General features: G+C 49.6%; 1 protein-coding gene across 1 annotated transcript in view; it reads right to left on the bottom strand.

Moving 5' to 3' along the window:
- The window catches only part of LOC122931070 (zinc finger protein 773-like), a 426553-nt gene that overhangs the window by 336730 nt on the left and 65978 nt on the right, over positions 1-23845 (bottom strand). The window lies entirely within an intron of this gene.

Genomic DNA, 23845 nt, shown 5'->3' on the forward strand with positions numbered 1-23845 from the left:
CAGGTTCTCATCTGCTGAAGTCACCTTGACGTTGGTAGATGGGCCCGACACATTTGATTAAAATGTGCGCAGAGCTTTCATCCTTCATGTATAGTAGGTATAGCACCGCTGTAAGGCTCCATTCACACAACCGCAAATGGGTCCGCATCCGTTCCGCAAAATTGCGGACCCATTCATTTTCTATGGGGACGTAATAGATGCGGACAGCACGGAGTGTGCTATCCGCATTTGCGGAGCGCGGCCCCGATCTTCAGGTCCGCAGCTCCGCAAAAGATAGAACATGTCCTATTCTTCTCCGCAGCTTGCGGACAAGAATAGGCATTTCTATAGGGGTGCCGGGCGGGTGTGTTGCGCATCCGCAACACACCACGGACGTGTGAATGGAGCCTAATCCAGAATAATCCCTAATCCCCAGTTCTGTCGTTTGCATGTATAGCAGTGTGCCGCCATACGTATTTGTCACGGATGTTCCAGCGACAGGTGGCACTTGCCTCAGGTGTTGCTTTTGTGGTCATTTCCTTCTATTGCTGTTTCTCCCATCTGCTGTGCAGTTTATGGCTTCAGTTTCAGTTGTGGTCAGCTGGTGTGTGGATCTCGGCGGAGTTCCTGGTGCTTCCATAGCCTCTTTGAAGTTGAGTCTTTCCTTTCCCTTTTGTATTTTGTTTGGGTTCTGTGTGTTGCATTTCTCTATTGTTTGTATTAGGCCTGAAGGAGACTCCTCTTCGTCCTTCCTTTTGGAGGAACAGGTGGTCTCGTCCCTGCCATTAGTACCAGGGTCCTATAGGACTGGATAGGACTTTAGGTATTCCTGCGTATGAACACACCTACCTCTGGGGTCTGTTCATACCGGTAGTCAGTCAGGATTTTGGTTAGGGTTTTCACTAGGAGGTCTCCATCTTCCTTCCCTAGTTCTCAGGCCTGATTCCCTGTTCCCCCTTCCCTCCTATGCTCGGTGTGGTGTTATAAAGCGTGATATTATAAACCATCATTTTTTTGTTTTGTGTGCAGCCGTGGATCCAGGTCAGCTGCAGGGGCTGTCTTTGGAGGTAGCTGACCTCCGCACGACCATCTCGAGCATGCAGAGACCACAGGTTGGTGGTGGTTACCAGGCCTGCCTTGAACCTCAAGTTGCCCTCACGGACAGGTTGTTTGGGGGACGTAATAATTTCATTTTGTTTAGGGAGGCGTGCAAACTGTATTTTAGGCTACGTCCACACTCATCTGGCGAGTCGGTGTGGTTATTTCCTTGCTTAAAGGGGTTTTCTCAACAGGCTATTTCATACTTACCTGCTCCCGGCGCGCCGTCTACTTCCTGGTTTCGGCACTCGTCAGGGGACGGGCTCCATCTTCATTGATGTCTTCTCCCGGCCGGACTGGTGACTTCTTCCTGGCCAGTATAGTATACTGGCCAGGAAGAAGTCACCAGGGCGCATGCGCGGACTCGGCGTGCGCGTTCAGTACAGCGCGCGGCCGGCCGGGAGAAGAAAAGAAAAGTCGTCTGTGCACGCGCGGCCACCGAGATTCCTGAGAAGAGTGGTGGCCGTAACCAGGGGAGACGGAAGACAACAGTCAGGTAAGGGGTGGGGATTTGTTAATAAAATATATTTAGAAAAATGATCACTGTTAAATCATTAACAGATTTACCAGTGATCATTAAGATAATACCCCTTTAAGGGGGATGCGCAGTCATGGGCTTTTTCTCTGCCGACCAGATCGCAGTCTCTCCAGTCCGTAGATGAATTTTTCGAAGCTTTGGGTCTTATCTATGATGATCCGGATCTGACCTCTCTAGACGAAACCAACCTGCGCGGCCTTCGTTAGGGTGATCGTTCCACTGAGATTTATTGCTCTGAGTTTAGGAGGTTGGCTACAAAGCAAAATGAATGCAAAAAAGTGTCACACATCTGGTATCGCCGTACTCAGAAGAAGTTGGGCAATGTGTTTTGGGGTGTCATTTTACATATACCCATGCTGGGTGAGAGAAATATCTCGGCAAAAAGACAACTTTTCCCATTTTTTTTATACAAAGTTGGCATTTGACCAAGATATTTATCTCACCCAGCATGGGTATATGTAAAATGACACATTCCTTTTAGGAGGGCATTTTTAGACATTTGGATCCCAGACTTCTTCTCACGCTTTAGGGCCCCTAAAATGCCAGGCAGTATAAATACCCAACATGTGACCCCATTTTGGAAAGAAGACCCCAAGGTATTCAATGAGGGGCCTGGCGAGTTCATCAATTTTTTTTTTTTGGGCACAAGTTAGCGTAAATTGATTATTTTTTTTCTCTTACAAAGTCTCACTTTCCGCTAACTTAGGACAAAAATTTAAATCTTTCATGGACTCAATATGCCCCTCAGCAAATACCTTGGGGTGTCTTCTTTCCAAAATGGGGTCAGTTGTGGGGTGTTTGTACTGCCCTGGCATTTGAGGGTCTCCGCAATCATTACATGTATGGCCAGCATTAGGAGTTTCTGCTATTCTCCTTATATTGAGCATACAGGTAATGAGCCTCTGGGCTGAAAGAAAAAATGAACGGCACAGATTTCTTTATTCGCATCGATCAATGTGGATGAAAAAATCTCTGCCCAAAAAAAAAAAAGGAGGGGAAAGGCGTCTGCCAGGACATCGGAGCTCCGCCCAACATCCATACCCACTTAGCTCGTATGCCCTGGCAAACCAGATTTCTCCATTCGCATCAATCGATGTGGATGAATAAATCATTGCCGGGATTTATTTATATTTTTTTATATACAAAGTGTTTGCCAAAGCATATGCACACCGCCTCCTCCTCAGCTCGTATGCCTCGGCAAACGTATCTTTTACTGCAGAGGAGAAATCTCGTCTTGCAGCGCCGCATACACCGACTTTTGTGTAATCTGACAGCAGCGCAATGCTTCTGTCAGAATGCACATCAGTGCTGCAGCTAGTCGATCGGTTGGTCCACCTGGAAGGTAAAAAAAACTAAACAAAAAAGAAAAAACCAGGCCGCAACGCAATAAATTAATTAACTTTATAATAACATTTGAACGGAACATATAAACTTTATTCAACTTTTTGAACAGAACGTTAACTTTTTTGCTTACTGGTGATTTTCTTTTTTTCCTTTATAGGACAAACCTCTCCGTCCCCATGGGACAATGTGCAAAGCGCAAATCGCCCAAAGATGTGGCGAAGTGCATTATGCACTTTATCCCAGGTGAAAGGAGAGGTTTGCAGCAGCTCTGTGTGAATGGGCCCTAATAGCCCTGTGTGCCTGTCCTGGTGAGATGATCCCTATGCTAGGTGTACCTGTGTGTGGTACTTCCGGAAACACTCCCCTAAGCATAGGGCAGGGTGGTCAGGGCAGTCAGGACAGAAATAGCGGGTGTCACGCCTTATTCCACTCCTGCTACAGACACAACATCTTTTTCGGGGTGACGGTTGGGTTGAAGTACCAGCAACGACATTGGGGAAATGTCGCTCATGTAGACGGCTAACTACACTGGTGGATGGGGCCATGGAACCTCCTGGATACAGGAGGTTCTCGATGATCTCTTCCTGAAATTTGAGGAAGGATCCTGTTCTCCCAGCCTTACTGTAGAGAACACAACTATTATATACAGCCAATTGGATCAAATATACAGACACCTTCTTATACCAGCGTCTGGTGCGTCGGGAAACTAAATACGGAGACAACATCTGGTCATTGAAGTCCACCCCTATCATGAGCGAATTATAGTCGTGGACACAGAGGGGCTTTTCAATGACACGGGTTGCTCGCTCAATTTGTATTGTCGTGTCTGCGTGAATGGAGGAGAGCATGTAAACGTCACGCTTGTCTCTCCATTTCACCGCGAGCAGTTCTTTGTTACACAAGGCAGCCCTCTCCCCCCTTGCAAGACGGGTGGTAACGAGCCGTTGGGGGAAGCCCGCGCGACTAGGTCGTGCTGTGCCACAGCAGCCAATCTGTTCTAGGAACAAATGCCTGAAGAGGGCCACACTTGTGTAGAAATTGTCCACGTAAAGATGGTACCCCTTCCCAAATAAGGGTGACACCAAGTCCCAGACTGTCTTCCCACTGCTCCCCAGGTAGTCAGGGCAACCGACCGGCTCCATGGTCTTATCTTTACCCTCATAGATCCGAAATTTGTGGGTATAGCCTGTGGCCCTTTCACACAGCTTATACAATTTGACCCCATACCGGGCGCGCTTGCTTGGGATGTATTGTTTGAAGCCAAGGCGCCCGGTAAAATGTATTAGGGACTCGTCTACGCAGATGTTTTGCTCAGGGGTATATAAATCTGCAAATTTGTTGTTGAAGTGGTCTATGAAGGGCCGAATTTTGTGGAGCCGATCAAAAGCTGGGTGGCCTCTGGGACGGGAGGAGGTGTTGTCGCTAAAGTGCAGGAAACGCAGGATGGTCTCAAATAGTGTCCTGGACATGGCAGCAGAGAACATGGGCATGTGATGAATTGGGTTCGTGGACCAAGATTCATCAGATGAGTGTTCCCATTCCTCATCCGACTGGGTCAGAAGCCTGTAGGCCTCTTCAGAAGAATACCCCTTGTTTGACATTTGGATTACTAAATTTAGGGGGTATTCCCTGAGACTACCTAAGAAAAAAAGCAAGCCTGTCTTACAAATAGGAGGCTAGCGAAGTACCGGAGGCCGCTGCGATTGATAAAAAATATCAAAATTGATTTTTTTTATCGCCGCAGCGCTTGTAAAGTGATTGTGCAGTGATCAAGAAAAAAAATAATTTTTGGTCACTGCGGTGGGGCGGGCGTGGGTGAAGGCACGTGTGGGCGACCGATCAGGCCTGATCGAGCAAACACTGCGTTTTGGGTGGAGGGCGAGCTAAGGTGACGCTAATACTATTATAGATCTGACCGTGATCAGTTTTGATCACTTACAGATACTATAAAAGTACAAATGCTAATCAGCGAATCAGTGACTGCGGTGCGGTGGGCTGGGCGCTAACCGATCCCTAAACTACCTAACCAAGGGGCCTTAACTATCATAAACCTAACCGTCAATACCAGTGAAAAAAAAAGTGACAGTTTACACTGATCACTTTTTTCCCTTTCACTAGGTGATTGACAGGGGCGATCAAGGGGTTAATTGGGGTGATGGGGGGTGATCTGGGGGCTATGTGTAGTGTTTGGTGGGTACTCACTGTGAACTCTGCTCCTCTGCTGGAACCAAGCGACCAAAAGAACCAGCAGAGGAGCAGAGAAGCCATTTAACACCTTATATTTATAAATATAAGGTGTTAAATGGCTTGTGATTCGTTTTTTTAAAAACCATCAGCCTGCCAGCGATGATCATTGGCTGGCAGGCTGATGATTTAACACTCCTTTAACTTTTGGCGGCCCGCGATGCGCATGCGCGGGCCAGCTGTGAGCGTCATCTCGCGAGATGACGCATAGATGCGTGACTCTGCCTCAGACAGCCGCCTCCGGACCGCGATCCTGCGTTAGGCGGTCCGGAGGCGGTTAACCAGATTTTTGATGCCAAGGTGTTCTCCAAATTGGACTTAATGTGGGCATATAATCTGGTCAGGATCAAGGAAGGAATGAATGGAAGACGGCTTTTAATACCCCAGAGGGTCACTTTGAGAACCTGGTCATGCCTTTTGGCTTGACCAATGCTCCTGCGGTTTTCCTGCATTTTGTGAATGACATTTTTCATCACTTGGTGGGGAGTTTTGTTGTTGTGTATTTGGATGACATACTAATTTATTCTCCAGACTCCTCAGGATCTCGTTAGACAGGTGTTACAGATCCTAAGAGATAATAAATTGTATGCAAAATTAGAGACGTTTATGCTGTACATGAGGTGCAATTCTTGGGCTACCTGCTGTCATCTTCAGGTTTTCGAATGGATCCAGAGAAAGTCCATTCTGTATTGGACTGGGATGGACCCGAAAATCTGAAGGCTCTTATGCGGTTTTTGGGGTTCACCAACTATTACCGAAAATGTATTCAGAACTATTCGACTGTGGTAAAACCCTTAACTGACATGACTAAGAAAGGGACCGATGTTTCAGTGTGGTCTGATTCGGCATTGCGATCCTTTTCTGCGGTTAAGGAGTGCTTGTCTTCTGCCCCTATATTGGTGCAGCCAGATGTATCACAACCTTTCATTGTGGAAGTGGACGCGTCTGAGGTGGGGGTAGGAGCAGTCTTATTGCAGGGCCCGTCACCTGGTAAATGGCGCCCATGTGCATTTTTCTCAAAAAAAAATCTCTGCCGCAGAGAGAAATTACGATGTGGGTAACAGAGAGTTGCTGGTCATTAGGTTAGCTTTTTTAGTTAGAAGGGGCGATTTATCCAATCCTGGTGTTCACAGATCACAAAAATCTGGCTTATCTGGAGTCTGCTAAATGACTGAACCCGAGGCAGGCCAGAAGATCTTTGTTTTTCACCAGATTCATTTTCATTGTCACTTATCGTCTTTGGGTTAAGAATGTCAAGGCAGATGTCTTGTCGTGTAGTTTTCCTGGAGGTGATTTTGAAAATCTGAGTCCGATACTGTCAGAGGGGGCTGGTGATATCCGTTATATACCCCGACCTAGAGGTGAAGGTATTCGAGGCTCAGAGAGATGTATCGGAGTCTTGCCCCTCTGGGAAATTGTTTGTTCCATCAGAATTGCGTCATAAGGTGTTTGAGAAATATCACTGTACGGTTCTTACGGGACACCCTGGGAGTAGATCCACTGCCGACCTCATCTCTTGTAGATTCTGGTGGCTGGGGTTGCCTTAGTGTGTTGAGGACTATGTGTCGGCCTGTAGTATCTGTGCATGCACTGGATCTCTACTTCCGTATCCCATACCATCCAGACCATGGACTCACTTGTCTATGGATTTTATTACTGATCTGCCTAATTCGTCTGGAAAGACAGTTATTCTGGTGGGAGTTGATCGTTTTAGTAAAATGGTGCACTTTATAGCATTTCCTGGCCTACTAAATGCTAAAACACTTGCGCAAGGGTTTGTTGACATTGTGAAACTTCATGGCATTCCCTCTGACGCGGTCTTGGATCGTAGGACTCAGTTTGTGTCCAGATTCTGGAAGGCGTTCTGTACTCGGCTGGGGATACAACTGTCTTTTTCTTCTGCTTTTCCTCCTCAGATGAATGGACAGACGGAGCACACTAATCAGAGTCTGAAGACTTACTTAAGAAGTTTTGAATGGTCCTCATTTTTGTCTTTGGCAGAGTTTGCCATAAACAATCGTAGACAGGAGTCCACTAGTAAGTCGCCATTTTTTGAGGCATATGGGTTTCACATGCAATTTGGCACATTCTCTGGTTCGGATACTTCCGGTATCCCTGAGGAGAAATGTTTTTAGTCATCATTGTCTTCTATATGGTGGAAAATTTGAATTAACTTGATGAATATAGGCAACAATTATAAACTTGTGGCTGACAGGAAACATAGAAACATAGAATGTGTCGGCAGATAAGAACCATTTGGCCCATCTAGTCTGCCCAATATACTGAATACTATGGATAGCCCCTGGCCCTATCTTATATGAAGGATAGCCTTATGCCTATCCCATGCATGCTTAAACTCCTTCACTGTATTTGCAGCTACCACTTCTGCAGGAAGGCTATTCCATGCATCCACTACTCTCTCAGTAAAGTAATACTTCCTTATATTACTTTTAAACCTTTGCCCCTCTAATTTAAAACGGTGTCCTCGTGTGGTAGTTTTTCTTCTTTTAAATATGCTCTCCTCCTTTACCGAGTTGATTCCCTTTATGTATTTAAAAGTTTCTATCATATCCCCTCTGTCTCTTCTTTCTTCCAATGGAAACATATGAATGGTCCGGTCCTAAGTGTGGGTGATTTTGTGTGGCTGTCCACAAGAAATATTAAGTTGAAGGTTCCTTTTTGGAAGTTGGGTCCAAGGTTTATTGGTCCATATAAGATCATTGCCATTATTAATCCTGTAGCTTTTCGTCTTGAACTTGTTGAAGAGATATGTTGAACCTTTGGAGTCGTCCCCCTTGCCACCCACTCCTGTCATGGTGGATGGCAGTTTGGAATTCCAGATCGCCAAGATTATTGACACTCGAGTTCTCCGTAGATCTCTTCAGTATCTTGTTCACTGGAAGGGTAATGGACCAGAGGAGAGGATGTGGGTACCGGCATCTGACGTGAACATCAGTCGTTTGGTGAAAGCCTTTCACAGGTCTCATCCGGATAAGGTTAGTCCTGGGTGCCCGGAGGTCACCCATAAAAGGGAGTGTACTGTCACAGACGTTCCCGTGACAAGTGGCAGGAGATCGGTGAGACTGGCTACACGTGGTTTGATCTGACATGTTTTCCGTTTGGATCAAATGACGTCTGTGTTGTTTCTGGTGCTCGCCACACCTTCTTTCCCCAGGTGTGGCTATTATGGTTATTTAACCTTCTCTATTTATTGTTGTTTCTCCCACTATGCTATGCGGCTTATAGCTTCTATAAGTTGTGGATAGCTAGTGTGTGGATCTCGGCTGTGTTCCTGGTGCTGCCATAGCCCTTTGAATTTAAGTGTTTTCTTTCCTTTTTGTATTTTGTTTGGGCTATTTTGTGTGTTGCATTTCCCTGTCATTTGTATTAATGCCTGAGGGAGACTCCTGTCCGTCCTTCCTTTTGGAGGAACAGGTTGTCTCAGTCCTGACATTAGTACCAGGGTCCTATAGGGCGAGTTAGGAGACTAAGTATTGCCGTGTATGAACTAGCCTACCTCTGGGGTCTGTTCATACTGGTAGTTAGTCAGGACATTAATTAGGGTTTTACTAGGAGGTGTCCATCTCCTTTCCCTAGTTTCCAGGCCTTATGCTGTGATACTGACTGCCATTTCCGTTGGTTGGCCGCTGTATATCCACCTAAAGATCCCCAGCGTTTACTGGGTCTACCTTCCACCGTAGCTTCCTACACAGACATCTTAGACAAAAGGAAGTGGAAACTCTGGTTCTACAACTGCCCCATGGATCTGCTGCCAGGAACCACACCAACTTGTGGCCATGTCTATCCACTTTCTCTGCCGTAGACACAGGCCATGTCTGATTATGTTAAAGAGAACCTGGAGAGAGGTTTCATCAGGAAATCCACCTCAACAGAAAGCGCATTTTTATTTTTGTCAAGAAAGATGGCTGATTTAAGCCTCATTCACAAGTTAATGTTTTGGTCAGTGATTTTCATCTTCTTCTTCGCCTGATTTAACTTTTTTATTAATTTCCATTCAGCAGAGAATACTTAGGCTGACACCCTCTCTCTCTTGTTTGATCCTGCTGACCGGGTAGCGGAGCCTCTGTACATCATTGTCCCAACTCACATCGTTTCTGCTTCTCAGATTCAGCTTCCTCCAGGGAGGACATAAACTCATCAGCCCAGACGAAGGTTTATGGTTTATCCTCACCTGGAGACATAAGTCTAATGTAGCTGGGCACCCAGGACTTTGTATGACCATTGAGCTAATCTTGAGCTATTGGTGGCCTTACCTACTCCCCAACCCAATGTCCAGGACTTTGTCACTGCTTGTGTAGGATTCGCTCATAACAAGTTACCCTGACACAGGACTACATATTCGAGTTGGACTTCATAACCAATCTTCCTCCCTCCTCTGGTTACACGGTAACATGAGTGTTTGTAGACCATTTCTCCCAAATGGCGCATTTCCTTCCCTTACCAGAACTGTCTTCTGCTGTACAACTGGCCTGCTTGTTTATTTAGCATATCTTTCGTTTTAACTTTCATTTCTTCCTCAACATATTGTTTCAGACAGGCGAGTAAAATTCATACATTTTTAATTGCTGCATCAGCAAGTTCATGTAGGACAAAGGGTACTCTAGTACTTTTTGTAAAGGTCCACATACCTAGGTCTGTCCCAACACAATCAAAATGTCCCATTAATGACACCTCACAAAGGTTATTTCCCTTAGTGTCCCCTCAGATGGTACGCTACTCCTTTAGGGCCTACCACAGAGTATAATGTTATGCCCTCTTAATTACCCCCTCACAGAGTGCAGAGAAACCCCTTAATGCCTCCCCACACTGTGCTGCCCATGCAGTAAGATGCTCCTAAGTGGCCTCATCACAGTAGGATGTCTCCTAAGTGCCCCCTCACAGCAGTATGATCTCTTAAATGCCAACCGAACAAAGAGATCAAACGCCCCCATGGATTTATGACCCACATTGCCTCCAAAATACTCACCTACCCCACGTTCCTCCATAGTCATCTTCCTGCTTCACCATTTGCCAAGCAGACACCTCTTCTAATTCAACATAATGGACATTACTTTCGTTGGTCATTGGTAAAAATTCCCATAGCAGAGGCCTTATCTTTTTGGATCAGAGGGTCTAACAATTTTTCTTACATTTTTTTAGATACTTGCCCACTCACAACTTGGGCTCTCTCTTTTCAATGGTTTGGGCACAGGATTGACATAACGAGCCATTTTTGGAGGGTTTCTTGGTGTTATTTTTGGTATCTTTTTGGTTATCAGTCTGGACTTGAAAAAGGATTGTGGGGTCTTTAAAGGGATTATTCAGGCTCCTGATGTTGATGACATCCTCAAGATAGGTAATTAATATCTGATCTATGAGGGTATGACACCCTGCTCCCCCACCAATCAACCTCTCTCTTGCAAGAAGTGCCTGAGAAATAGGTCATTCTAATTTGCTATACCCCATCAAAGCTGCTATAATCTGTTTGTCTGCCTGTGTACCAACTTCTGCCTGTTTCCCAGATTTTGACTTGTTGCCTTCTGACCTGACCCATGCCTGTTTATCTTTCTCATCTTTCAACTGTTTCCCGGATTTGTACATACTCTGCCTGCCTTATATGTATTGTGCCTGATCTCCACACCTGTGTCTCTGGCCTCCATGGGTCAGCTGCCAACCACATCAAAACTATTTCAAGAATTAGCGGCCTTGTGGCTCCCCTGCAGCTAGGTCCAGATCCCTATATAGGGGTTAAAGGGTGAAAACCAGGGGACCGAAAGGATAACGCCCTCAGGACTAGCTCTCAGTCAAATCGGTTTGTTGTGTCTTAGGTTTAGGGAGGCATTAATATTGTGTACTCCTTCTTTATTCTCCAGGTGTGCTCCATTGTTCATGTGTTCTTTGCACTGGGGAGTTGCCTAATTTTTCACACAGGGGTAGCACTGTGGTTTCTGTCCTTGTTTATATATATATATCCACGTGGATCAAAGACAACTCTAGCCAAAACTGAAAATGGTGAGCCATTGTTATTCTTATGTGCTATCTACATTTCAAGTAGCCAGTGATAAATGACTTCCAGAACATGTCCTTGTGACCCCAGTTGGTGACATTAACACTGCACCAACTATGAAGTGTTCTTCCCAACAATTACCTGCTTGTTAGTGGAGGTGCCTTTACATACAATGATCACCTCCACTATATGGGGACGAGAAATGGCTACTGCTATTGCCCATCCTCATACATATTCATTAAAACAATGTCTGTGGTGTCTGCACGAAAGATCATTTCACCCGATGAAAGATCATTTCGTTTGATCATCAGATGGTCTGTGGCACCTTCACACAAGCAGATCATTGGGAACGAGCGCTGTAGGAACGTTCATTCCCAATAACCTGTCCAAGAAGTGGACACTGTAAATGCGCCTTAAATGTGACCTGCTATGAAATAGCTGAACACTACAGTTAAGGCCGTTTCACACGAGTGAGTCCATTGCGGGAATCGCGCTCCGTGTGTGAGCGGGATCCTCCGCTCTGGACTTGCAGGAGCGCACGGCATCACCATGATTTATAATGCTAAGTGCCTCTGCTTGACCTTATTTCTACAGAATCGTACTGACAGCTTTATGTCACTATGATTCTGTGGAAATAAGGTCAAGCAGAGACGCATAGCATTATAAATCATGATAATACCGTGCGCTCCTGCAAATCCTGAGCAGAGGATCACACTCACACACGGAGTGCGATTCCCGCTCGTGTAAAACAGCCCTTAAAGGGGACACATCTGACAAATCTAATATAAAAAGGATAGATTATTTTTTATTTGATTCTGTGTTTCAATACTCAACCGGCATCTTCATTAGATCTTAAAAATGTAAGACAAACACATGGAGTTTAGCTAATACAAGGACTGTCGGATTTTGCCAATCCGTTTACAAAACTGTCACCCAATACGCAACCACTCTAGACATAAAGTACAACAATAAACAGATTCAAAAAAATGTCTCTAAAATTTACATAAAATTAAAACCTTCCTGGAAAACCCCTTTAAAGGGGTTGTCTCACCTCGGCATTGGGGGCATATCGCTAGGATATGCCCCCAATATCTGATAGGTGTGGGTCCCAGAGGTGGAACCCGCACCTATCTTTAGAACAGAGCCCATAAAGTGAAAGGAGGGCGCACTGTGCATGTGTGGCCGCCCTCAATTCATTCCCATGGGAGCGACGAAAATAGCCAAGTGGCGCTCTCAGCTAATTTCGGCAGTCCCATTGAAATAAATGAGAAGCGCATCGTGCAAGAGCAGCAACCACTCCACTTACTTTGATGGGGCTGACGGAAATAGCCGAGCTCATATTCAGAGCTCCTACAGAAATGAATGGTGGGCGGCCAGTCATGCGCGGTGCAATGTCCAACAGGCTCCGTTCTAAAGATAGATGTGGGTCCCAGAGGTGGGACCTAGACCTATCAGATGTTGGGAGCATATCCTAGTGATATGTCCCTAATGTCTCTGGCGAGACATACCCTTTAACCACCTACCTGTTTTGCCCGAGTCCAGATTGGGCAGTGGGAAAAGTAGCTAACGGGAGGGGGGAGGGCTGCTTTAGCTCCTGCTATCTCCTTAATGGTAGCAGCTAGAAACATGGTCTTGTTTGAAAGCTAACATTCCAGGCTTTCATAGAAGACCAAAATGACAGCTAAAGTCCAAGAAACAGAGCAGAAATCACTGTTAGAAATCGAGTCTGGAATAATTCACAGCATCCCGATTTCCCTGTCGTCCTAACCAGCAGCACAAGTGGGGATTCCTCCCCTGTGAAGCCGGTCAGGACAGGCAGAGTTTTTGTTGAAAGAAAATTACTGCCAAGTATCAATTAATTAATTAATTAATTAAACCCACCCCTATATAGGGTTCCCCAGCAGGAGGTGCTTTTTTTCTGTCCTATGAGCTTTGACAGGCGAGACTCCCAAGCTGGAGTCTCTGATATTTGCCAAGTTACTGCCTTAGATACCTGCTGACATGCCCTTGGGCATCCCTCTTGGGTCCAGGCCCTTGTTCGTGTGGTGCCATCAGCATCTTGGATTTTTATTTTTCTCCGTAGCCTCTGTGGCCGGCGCTCCTGCTGCGTCCCGGAAGTACGTGATTTGACGACTTCCGGGTGGACGTGCAGAGATTGCGGCCGCTGTTATTTCAATGGGGAAGCTCCAGAGCTTCTGGGTAGGTCCGCTCCTGTCCTCGAGGTCTTAGGACAGGAGATAGCGGCATCCGCTGCCGACCGCACCGGAGTTCTAATACTTCGGGCGGCCAGTGCTCTAGTGGCGTTCTGGAAGTGCGTCATCTGACGACTTTCGGTCGGGCGCGCTGCGTTTTTTTAGCAGTCGAGTTTTTTTTCTCACCTCCTGTCCTCTTGTGTGTCTGAGGACAGGAGACAGGGTCCAACTAGAGGTATTATATTTGATTTTTCTCGCCCATTTTCCTTGGGGGACACAGACCTTGGGTATAGCTCAGCTCCCTAGGAGGCGTGACACTAAGTAAAACTGTTAAGCCCCTCCTCCATCAGCTATACCCTCAGCCTGGAGATAGAGGCTACCAGTTTTAGCTTAGTGTCCAAGGAGGCAAGACACTCCCTGCTACTGCAGGGCTGTTTTCTCCTTGTTATTTTTACTTTTCCTTCTAATTTTGTTATTTTATTTTTTCCTAGGGATACCAGAGACGCATTAGACCTCTCTGCTCTCCCGGGGTTGAGCTGCGCCAGTGCCAACTTATCTGCACTGCTGCCTCCCCCACAGAAGCAATAGGAGGATCTGGGCAGCAATGGCTCCCCTACATCCCGCCAGCTAGGGGGTCGCCCGCACGCCAAGCCCCTCTTCCAGCTTCCTGCCACTGCGGTGCCAGTGGCTGAAGGGGCGACCCTGCTGGAAAGGACTGAGGGTGAAGACGTCGGACGGTGAGATGGCTATTCCAGCCCATACCCCGTCCCTATCTGCAGCATCTACCCCTCTGGGTAAGGGGGGCACCCGTGGTCGCTCATTCTGAGCGCTCATCTGCTGACTAGACCATCCCTACATCACCAGGGCTCTCCCCTTAGGTATCCAAGGCTTGGGACAATGCAGCACAGCAGCATCCTCAGCACCCCCACGCCGTTCCCCCCACGCTGCTATCTTTCTCTCCCCCCCTCCCCCTCACTCGGGGGCTGACTCCATTTTTCTCTTCTCCCTCTCTCCCTTCCCGCCGCCGCCCGCTCCGAGAACGGGGGGCGGGGCTTATGCCCGACATGGGCAGATCGGGCGGGGCAAGGGACATGGTGGCAGAAGGGTCACCCACCTGGGCAAATCGCCGCACTCTAGGGGCCTGCGGGCCCTTTATTTTCTGGCATCTGGCTTTTCTTAGCCCTGAGAGCGTTTTCGGCAGCAGGGGGCGTGGCTTACGCGCACACGCGTCTTTTTGGGGGCGGAGCTAAGTTCTCCTTCACAGGAGACATTTCAAGCGCTGGAGGGGGCGGAGCTTGTTCCCCGCGCTTTCTGCTGAGGTTTCCCGCGCTTCCTCACTCCTGACAGGAAGCTGGGACACGGTGGGGGACTCTAAACTCCTGTGTACATCGCTCAGCTTCTGTGGGCGCTATCTGCTGCTCACTGCTGTTCACTGCTTCTCTGCTGCTGCTGATCTGGACCATCTCTACTCCTGACGTTCTTCTGAGGCACTGGTAGGACAGTTAACCCTCTCCTAACCCTCCTGGTCATAGCTGCTATAACCCTTTGTGGTCTCTATATTAGAGTACGACCACATTTCAGCATGTCAGATCCCACGGGTGCCCCCAAACCCTGGTACCATGCCTGTACCGCCTGTAGGGAACCTTTTCCGCGTGGGCAATCTGAGCCGCATTGCCTTGCATGTCAGGCCCCGGTGCAGGGCCCGCTTCCCGCTGCGCCCCCCGGTGCCTCTGGACCCCCTGACTGGGCTAGGTCTCTGTCTCAGGCAGTGGAAAGCCTTACACACGTAGAGGCCGTCTCGTGGATAGACCGCCTCTCCCGCAGGCTGCCACAATCCCTGTCGCACCCGCTGGGACTACCGTTTCTGCCGCCCCCACTGGTTCCCTGCCTCCCAGCGAATCTTCCAGGGCCCGGCATACTCAGAAACGTTCAAGGGTTGAGCGCACATCTTCCTCAGATGCTTCGCTCTCTCCGCCATGCGTGCGAGCTCAGTCAAGTCTATCCTCTCAAAAGGATACGCCTTCTGAGGGAGAACTGGCGGATTCGGACGTGGACATGGACTCAGAGCTTCCGTCCAAATTGGCGTCCGCGGTGGGGCATCTTATCACTAGCATCCGTGATACCTTTTAAGCTACACGATGACCCCCCCAGCTCTGAACAGGCCGGCGTGTCCTTTCTCCGTCCCAGACAGGCCTCCAAGGTTTTTCCCATACACGCTGATTTTTCTTCTGTGGTATCCAAGGCTTGGACTCGGCCTAACGTCCGCTTTATTACACCCAAAAAGCTGGACATTTGTTATCCCTTTCCAGCGGATACTGTGACCACGTGGACATCCCCGCCTAAGGTTGATCCTCCCGTGGCTTGCCTGTCCAAAAGCACTACTATTCCTGTACAGGACGGATCTTCCCTCCAGTCTGTTGAGGACCGTCGTACGGAATCCCTCTCCAAGGCCATATTTACTGCCTCTGGTTCGGCCCTTAGACCGGCCTTTGCCTCCGCCTGGGTTGGTAAAGCGGTCTCTGAATGGGGTTTGCAACTGGAACAGGAGTTAGGGTCGGACGTCCCTGTTCAGGACCTCCGTTCCTTAGCCCAACTAATTGTTCAGGCCGGAAAATTTGTCTGTGAGGCCTCCCTTGATGCAGGTGCCCTCATTGCCCGTTCCTCTGCCCTGGCAGTTTCTGTCAGGAGGGAACTCTGGCTGAAGGTTTGGGCGGCGGACGCCGCTTCCAAACGCTCTTTGGCCGGTCTACCATTCACGGGTTCCCGCTTGTTCGGGACCCGTCTGGACGAACTTATATCAGGGTGGGAAGAGTACTCCAAAGGGCGTCCCCCGTGGTCGTGCTGGTTCGGCCCGTTTTCGGTCCTTTCGCAAGCCCACCGGGTCTAGACCCGCGGCCAGTTCTTCTTCCTCTGGCCCAGCCCAGGATAGACGCAAGAAGCCGTTTTTTCGGACGCAACCTACCTGGCGCAAGTCCCAGCCTGCACGGGCTCCCACAGGCCAGCAGCCCTCTGCCTGAAGGTGCGCCCCCACCCACCCGGGTGGGGGGCCGCCTTCTCCTATTCAGGAACGTATGGCGGGCCCACATCTCAGACGCATGGGCGCTCGAGATTGTATCTTGCGGATACAAAATCGAATTTGCGTCCATTCCGCCAGACCGTTTCTTCCGATCCCGTCCTCCGCGGGATCCCGTACGAGCGGCCGCCTTCGTCGCGGCCATTCGCTCTCTAATGGACAAGGGTGTCGTCGCCCCCGTGCCTCCGACGGAAAGGTTCAGGGGGTTCTACTCGAACCTCTTTGTGGTTCCCAAGAAGGAAGGCTCAGTGCGACCAATCTTGGACCTAAAACGCCTGAACCGTTTTCTCCGACTGCAGAGATTCCGGATGGAGTCTCTCAGGTCCGCAGTGGCCTCCCTGGAAAGAGGGGATTTCATGGCCTCAATCGACATTCAGGATGCATACCTCCACGTTCCGGTTGCTCCATGTCATCACCGCTTCCTGCGCTTCGCGGTGGGGGACGATCACTTCCAATTCGTCGCCCTTCCCTTTGGTCTGGCGACGGCTCCTCGAATGTGTTCACCAAGGTCCTGGCCCCTGTCTTGGCCCTACTACGTTCAAGAAGTGTTTTTTCTTCTCCCATACTTGGACGACATCCTGGTCAAGGCACCCTCCTTCTCTCAGGCATCCGGCAGTGTGGAACTCACTCTGGAGACCCTGACGCGGTTCGGTTGGATTATCAACCACCCCAAGTCTTCCCTTACCCCCTCCAGACGGCTGATCTTCCTGGGGATGCTCCTGGATACAGAGTTGGCGGAGGTCTGCCTCCCGTCGGACAAGCGTCTGGCCCTTCGCGGGTCGGTTCGCAGTCTCCTCCGTCATCACTGCCCTTCCCTCAGATCCAGCATGCGGTTGTTGGGAAAGATGGTTGCCTGTTTCGAAGCGGTGCCGTTCGCACAATTCCGATCCCGCACCTTTCAGAGGGCAATTCTGTCGGCCTGGGACAAATCACCGAGGAGTCTGGACAGGACCTTTCTTCTGCCTCCCCTGGCTCGGGCTTCCCTCAGCTGGTGGTTGCATGTCCCTCTAAGGGGGAAGTCCTTCCTTCCACTGAACTAACTGGTGATTACCACCGATGCCAGCTTACGGGGGTGGGGGGTTTTCCCTCCCCGGTCCGTCCAGGGCGTTTGGTCTCTTTCGGAGTCCAGACTTCCAATCAACATTCTGGAACTGAGGGCGATTCTTCTGTCCCTCAGACACTGGACCCATCTACTGAGGGGCCACCCTGTTCGGATCCAATTGGACAATGCCACGGCTGTGGCATACATAAACCATCAGGGAGGCACTCGCAGCGCTGCAGCGATGCAAGAGGTGACCCTCATTCTCCTCTGGGCGGAAACGCACGTGCCGGCCTTATCTGCGATTTACATCCCGGGGGTGGACAACTGGGCGGCGGATTTCCTCAGCCGGTCCACCATCGACCCGGGAGAATGGTCCCTGCACCCAGAGGTGTTCAAAGCCCTTTGTCTTCGCTGGGGTCGCCCCGACGTGGACCTCATGGCCTCAAAATTCAACCACAAGGTCCCCCTATACCTGGCCAGGGCACGGGACCCGAAGGCATACGGCGCCGACGCGCTCGTCCTTCCGTGGCGCAAATTCTCCCTTCTGTACGTCTTTCCTCCTTTTCCCCTCCTGCCACGGGTTCTTCGGAGGATCGCGGCAGAGGGCGTTCCCGCGATTCTAATCGCCCCGGATTGGCCCCGCCGGTCTTGGTACGCCGACCTAATGTTGCTGTTGGCAGACGCACCGTGGCCACTGCCCTCCAGGGAAGACCTCTCTCAGGGACCGATCTTCCACGAGCATTTAGGCTCGCTACGTTTGACGGCGTGGCTATTGAGACCGCCGTCTTAACGCGACGGGGTTTCTCCGCGGACGTAGTCCGCACCATGATCCGTGCTCGTAAGCCCGTATCCTCTAGGATCTACTATCGGGTTTGGAGGTTCTGTGAGTCCCGGAGCATCCCGCCTCTCCGGTTTTCTCTTCCCACAATCCTGTCCTTCCTCCGGTCGGGTCTGGACCTGGGGCTGAGCCTCAGTTCTCTGAAGGGACAGATTTCGGCGCTGTCTATTCTTCTCCAGCGTCCCCTGGCCCCTCTAGGGCCAATTAAGACCTTCTTACAAGGGGTGGCTCACTCTGTTCCGCCGTACCGCCCTCCAGTTCCATCCTGGGACCTGAATGTGGTGCTCTCGGCGCTCCAATCAGCCCCCTTCGAGCCTTTACGGGAGGTCTCCCTTCGCCTTCTGTCCTGCAAGGTCATCTTTCTTGTGGCCATCACGTCTCTCCGACGGGTGTCGGAGTTAGCGGCTCTTTCTTGCTCCGAACCTTTCCTGATCTTCCACCAGGATAAGGTTGTGCTTCGGCCTGTCCCGACCTTCCTGCCAAAGGTGGTCTCCGCCTTTCACATCAATGAGGACATCGTCCTTCCGTCGCTCTGTCCCTCTCCTTCCCACCCCAGAGAACGGGAACTGCACCGTCTGGATGTGGTCAGGGCGTTGAAGATTTACCTGGAGGTCACCGGATCCTTTCGGCGCACGGACTCCCTGTTTGTGGTTCCGGAGGGTTCGCGCAAGGGTTTGGCGGTCTCCAAGGTGGCTATTGCCCGTTTCATTAAACTGGCGGTGTCTGAGGCTTATCGAGCCAAGGGCAGAGCTCCGCCTTTCGGCGTCACTGCTCATTCCACCAGAGCAGTCGGAGCTTCCTGGGCGCAGAGGCATCGGGCCTCGGCTGAGCAGTTGTGCAAAGCAGCCACTTGGTCCTCTCTGCACACTTTCACAAAGTTCTATAGAGTGCATACGCATGCATCTGCTTTGGGCCGCCTGGTTTTGCAGGCAGCGGTTTCCTGATGCTCCGGTGGTGTTCCGCCTTGGGTTTGTGGTCCCTCCCTTCTTGGACTGCTCTTGAACATCCCAAGGTCTGTGTCCCCCAAGGAAAATGGGCGAGAAAAGGAGATTTTTGTATAACTTACCAGTTAAATCTCTTTCTCGCTCTTCCTTGGGGGACACAGCACCCACCCTTCTGTGCTTGGTTACAGGGTTATGGTCTGGCGCCCCGTTGGGTTGCTGGCTGGTTGTTTCCGTTATTGGTTGTTATCCTTTCACTACTTGGACACGCAACTGGTAGCCTCTATCTCCAGGCTGAGGGTATAGCTGATGGAGGAGGGGCTTAACAGTTTTACTTAGTGTCACGCCTCCTAGGGAGCTGAGCTATACCCAAGGTCTGTGTCCCCCAAGGAAGAGCGAGAAAGAGATTTAACTGGTAAGTTATACAAAAATCTCCTTTTTAATACATTTCTGGAAGGGCCCGAGCTGAGTGAGGCCTTGCAGTCTGACCTCACTTCCGGGTAGGTGGTTAGCTCCGCCCTCTGGCTATTTAGCTCAGTGTGGCAGGAGTAAGGATTTACTCCAGTCACATTCGGAGCGGCTCTCTGGTGGTCAGCTAAAATCCTGCTAGTGTGCTACACTTGCGTCATCATGACATCTCCAGGTTCCGGACATGGGAAGTCCACTCAAAAACAGAGGCATCTTGCGTGCTCTAATTGTGGCACTCCATTGCCGGATTCATATGAATTCCACCGTTGCCCTGGGTGTCGACCCATGCCTCCCAGTACGGAGCCTACAGTCTGCGAGATGTTCTCCTGGATGAAGGAGTTTATGGAAACTTCCATTTCAGAGATAAAGAATGCGGTCTCTGGTAAGAGACCTAGACAGGCCTCTCCTGGTCCTGTCTCTATGTCCGAAGAGGTTATTTCGGTCGAGGATGTTTCCTCTTCTGAGGATAAAGGTTCGACTTTTCTTTTTCCGGCCGAAAAGACTCAACGTCTACTATGCTCCATCAGGTCAAGGGACCAAGATGTTGAACAAGGGGAAGCTCCAGAGTCCACTTCCAGGGGGTCAAGGGCCTTTAAAGTGGATGAGTCCCTAAGGAAACTGATGAAGAAACACCCCGAAAAGGGTCCGGTTCTCACTAAAAGATTCAAATTAATGTTTCCTTTGCAGGAAAGAGTCTGATCTTTGGATACCACCTCCGAAAGTCGATATGGCAATATCTAAACTTTCTAAGAGGATCCTTGTGCCATCCGATGATGGCAATAATCTCCAGGACCCCCTGGACAGACAAGCGGAATACACCCTCAGGCGCAATTATGCCGCCGCAGCTGCCTCAGCATCAGTTTCCATCGCTTCAAGCGAGGTAGCGAATTATGGGCGCGCTCGCGTCCTTCAGGATTCAATCCGATTTAGAATCAGGGGTGGCGAAAAATGATGTCCTGGACCAATTCAAGACCCTCTTCCTTGGTGTTGATTTCTTATGTGACGCTGCACCCCAAAATCTTAAGTTAGCAGCCAAGACTATGGCTCTTTCTTCAGCCAGTAGACGCCCTCTTTGGCTCAGACCGTGGGTGGCAGACAACACCTCAAAGTTCAATCTGTGTGGTGGGGGATATCAGAGTTCGTCCAGATCCCAGAGACGCCCTGAGAACCACAGACGCGAGAGAGGTCGCGGTCGTGGGAAGGACCGCAAGACTGACCTATGACTCTCATCAGCCTTCTACAGGACACCCCCCCCCAGCCCCTCCAGTTCTGCTGCACAGGGCACTATCCCCCAACCCTCCTCCAGTCGGAGCACGTTTAAGTTTGTTCAGGAATTTCTGGCTTCAAGAAATTCCGGATCCCTGGGTTTTGGATGTAGTGACATCCGGTAACAAAATCGAGTTTATTTTCCTGCCTCAGGAGACATTTATCCGGACAAAACCCCTTGCCCATGACAAGCAGCTAGTCTTGGAAGACTCTGTTCTCCAGTATGTCCAAAAGAGAGCTCTAGAGGAGGTTCCCCCTCGCGAGCAGGGTCGAGGGGTCTATTCCCCATTTTTTCTTGTCCCAAAACAGTCGGGCGAGTGTCGGATGATTGTCGACCTACGCTATCTAAATCGCTTAATCAAGCAGAAGCGCTTCCGGATGGAGACCATACACTCAGTGATCAATATTCTGAATCCCGGGGACCTTAAGGTAACCATAGATCTGAAGGACGCGTACCTTCATGTTCCCATCCATCTAGCACACAGGAAGTATCTGAGAGTTGCTGTATCCATAAAAGGTGTGGTGAAGCACTACCAGTTTGCTGTGCTGCCTTTTGGCATCTCTTCCGCCCCCCACACCTTCACCAAGGTTGTGGCTCCGGTTGTCGCCCAGCTTAGGCTTCAGGGTCTAGAGATCGTCCCATACTTAGACGACTGGCTCTTAAAAGCTGCCACTTGAGATGTCTTGCAATCTCATCTTCAGCTGGCTCTTCAAACGCTGCAACGCCTAGGCTGGCTCATAAATTGGGACAATCAGAAATTCTTCCTTGCACCATAAGGAAATTTCTGGGGTTTGTGATCAATTCTGATCACATGACTCTTTCCCTTTCCCCGGAAAGGAAAGATCGTGTAGAAAGAGCAGCGGAGTTCCTTCTGGTACCCAGGCCAGTTTCCATCAGAACTCCTATGAAGATGTTGGGCCACATGTCAGCATCTGCAGAGGCAGTTCCTTGGGCCTTGTGGCATCTACGTCCCCTCAAAGAGGAAGTGTTAGCTATTTGGAATTGCAATCCCAGGGGTTTGAGCAAGACGCACTCCCTGTCCACCGAAGTCAGTTCCTCACTCAGGGGGTGGAGGAACCCATCAGATGGGAGGTCCTTGATGCAACCTCGTTGGATCACGTTGACCACGGACGCCTCCCTTCTAGGTTGGGGAGCCAATCTGAAGGAGAATCCAGTACAAGGTACTTGGAGTCCTCAAGAGAAACTTCTCTCATCCAATATGAAAGAGTTGAGAGCAGTCCGTCTATCTCTCAATCACTTTGCTCCTCTTATCCGCAACAGGGTGGCGAGAGTTCGTACCGACAATACGACTGTGGTCGCCTATATCAACAGACAGGGAGGCACAAGATCCCAACTACTCCTTGGGGAAGTGAGGTTAATTCTTTCCTGGGCAGAGACCAACCTATCCCATCTAACGGCGGTTCATATCAGGGGAGATCTCAACATAGTAGCAGATCGCCTGAGTCGAGGCCTTCCAGTTCCAGGCCAGTTGTCGCTGAACAAGGACATCTTCACCAGGATAACCCAGCGCTGGGGGACTCCAGAGATCAATTTAATGGCAACTCGACTAAACGCCAAGGTGAACAGGTTCTGCTCCTTTTACAAAGAGGACAATCCTGTAGCGATAGATGCTCTGTCCATAACATGGAGGTTCAGGCTGGCTTACATATTCCCTCCAATTTCTATGATACCAAGGGTATTGATGAAAATCAAGCAAGACCAGACCCCAGTGGTTGGCCAGAATGGAATGATGGCAAAGAGGTCTTGGTTCACCCAGCTCATGCAGATGAGTCACAGTGTATATTGGAGACTTCCCCCTTATGCAGGACCTAGTGTATCAGGACACAGGTCCCTGCCTAGATCTGAGGAGACTCAGTCTGACAGCCTGGAGATTGACCGGTCCCTTCGAGATGCTAGAGGGTTTTCAGCGGAGGTCTTGAATACAATTTCACACTCCAGAGCGGAGTCTACAAATAAGAAGTATTCCAGGATAAACAAGGTCTTCCTTCAATGGTGTGCTGATAAAGAGGTAGTAGCCTCAGATACTCCTCTTTCAGCTATTTTGCAGTTTCTTCAAGATGGTCTGGACAAGGGTCTAAGCCCATCTACACTCAGAGTCCATATCTCTGCTTTATCTGCCTGCCTTGGCAGATCCCTTTCTCAAGACCCCCTAATCAGGAGGTTCCTTAAAGGAGCTGAGAGGCTTAAACCTAGCATCCTGAGACCAATCCCAGACTGGGATTTATCTGTTGTTCTAAAGGGGTTATGTTCTTCCCCATTTAAACCTTTGGAAAGTGTTGACCTTAGGTTTTTGTCCCTAAAGGTCACCTTTCTGTTGGCCATTTCCTCGGCAAAGGAGGATTGGAGAACTCCAGGCCCTAGGGGCCTCTGAGCCATACATATTGTTTCTTCAGGACAAGGTCCTGCTAAGATTCCTTCTGACCTTTGTACCAAAAGTCCCATCTTTCAGGAATACCAATCAGACAATATCTTTACCAGGTCTCTGTCCTTCTACATCATCTCCAGAAGAAGAAATGTTACATACCGTGGACATCCCTAGAGTCCTAAGAATTTATTTGGACAGAACTGTCGGCTTCAGAAGGTCCGAAAATCTCCTCTTGTCTTATCCCGGTGAAAACAATAAAGGTCTGAAAGCCTCTAAACCTTCCTTCAGCAGATGGGTAAAAGAGGCTATCCGGGTAGCTTTTCTATCTCAGGATTTGGCTCCTCCATCCTTTGTGACTAGCCATTCCACCAGGGCAGTCTCTACTTCCTATGCCGAGAAAAAGCCTATTCCGCTAGACCAGATCTGTG

The sequence above is a fragment of the Bufo gargarizans genome, chromosome 3 (assembly GCF_014858855.1).
Source record: "Bufo gargarizans isolate SCDJY-AF-19 chromosome 3, ASM1485885v1, whole genome shotgun sequence".
Classification (NCBI taxonomy): domain Eukaryota; kingdom Metazoa; phylum Chordata; class Amphibia; order Anura; family Bufonidae; genus Bufo; species Bufo gargarizans.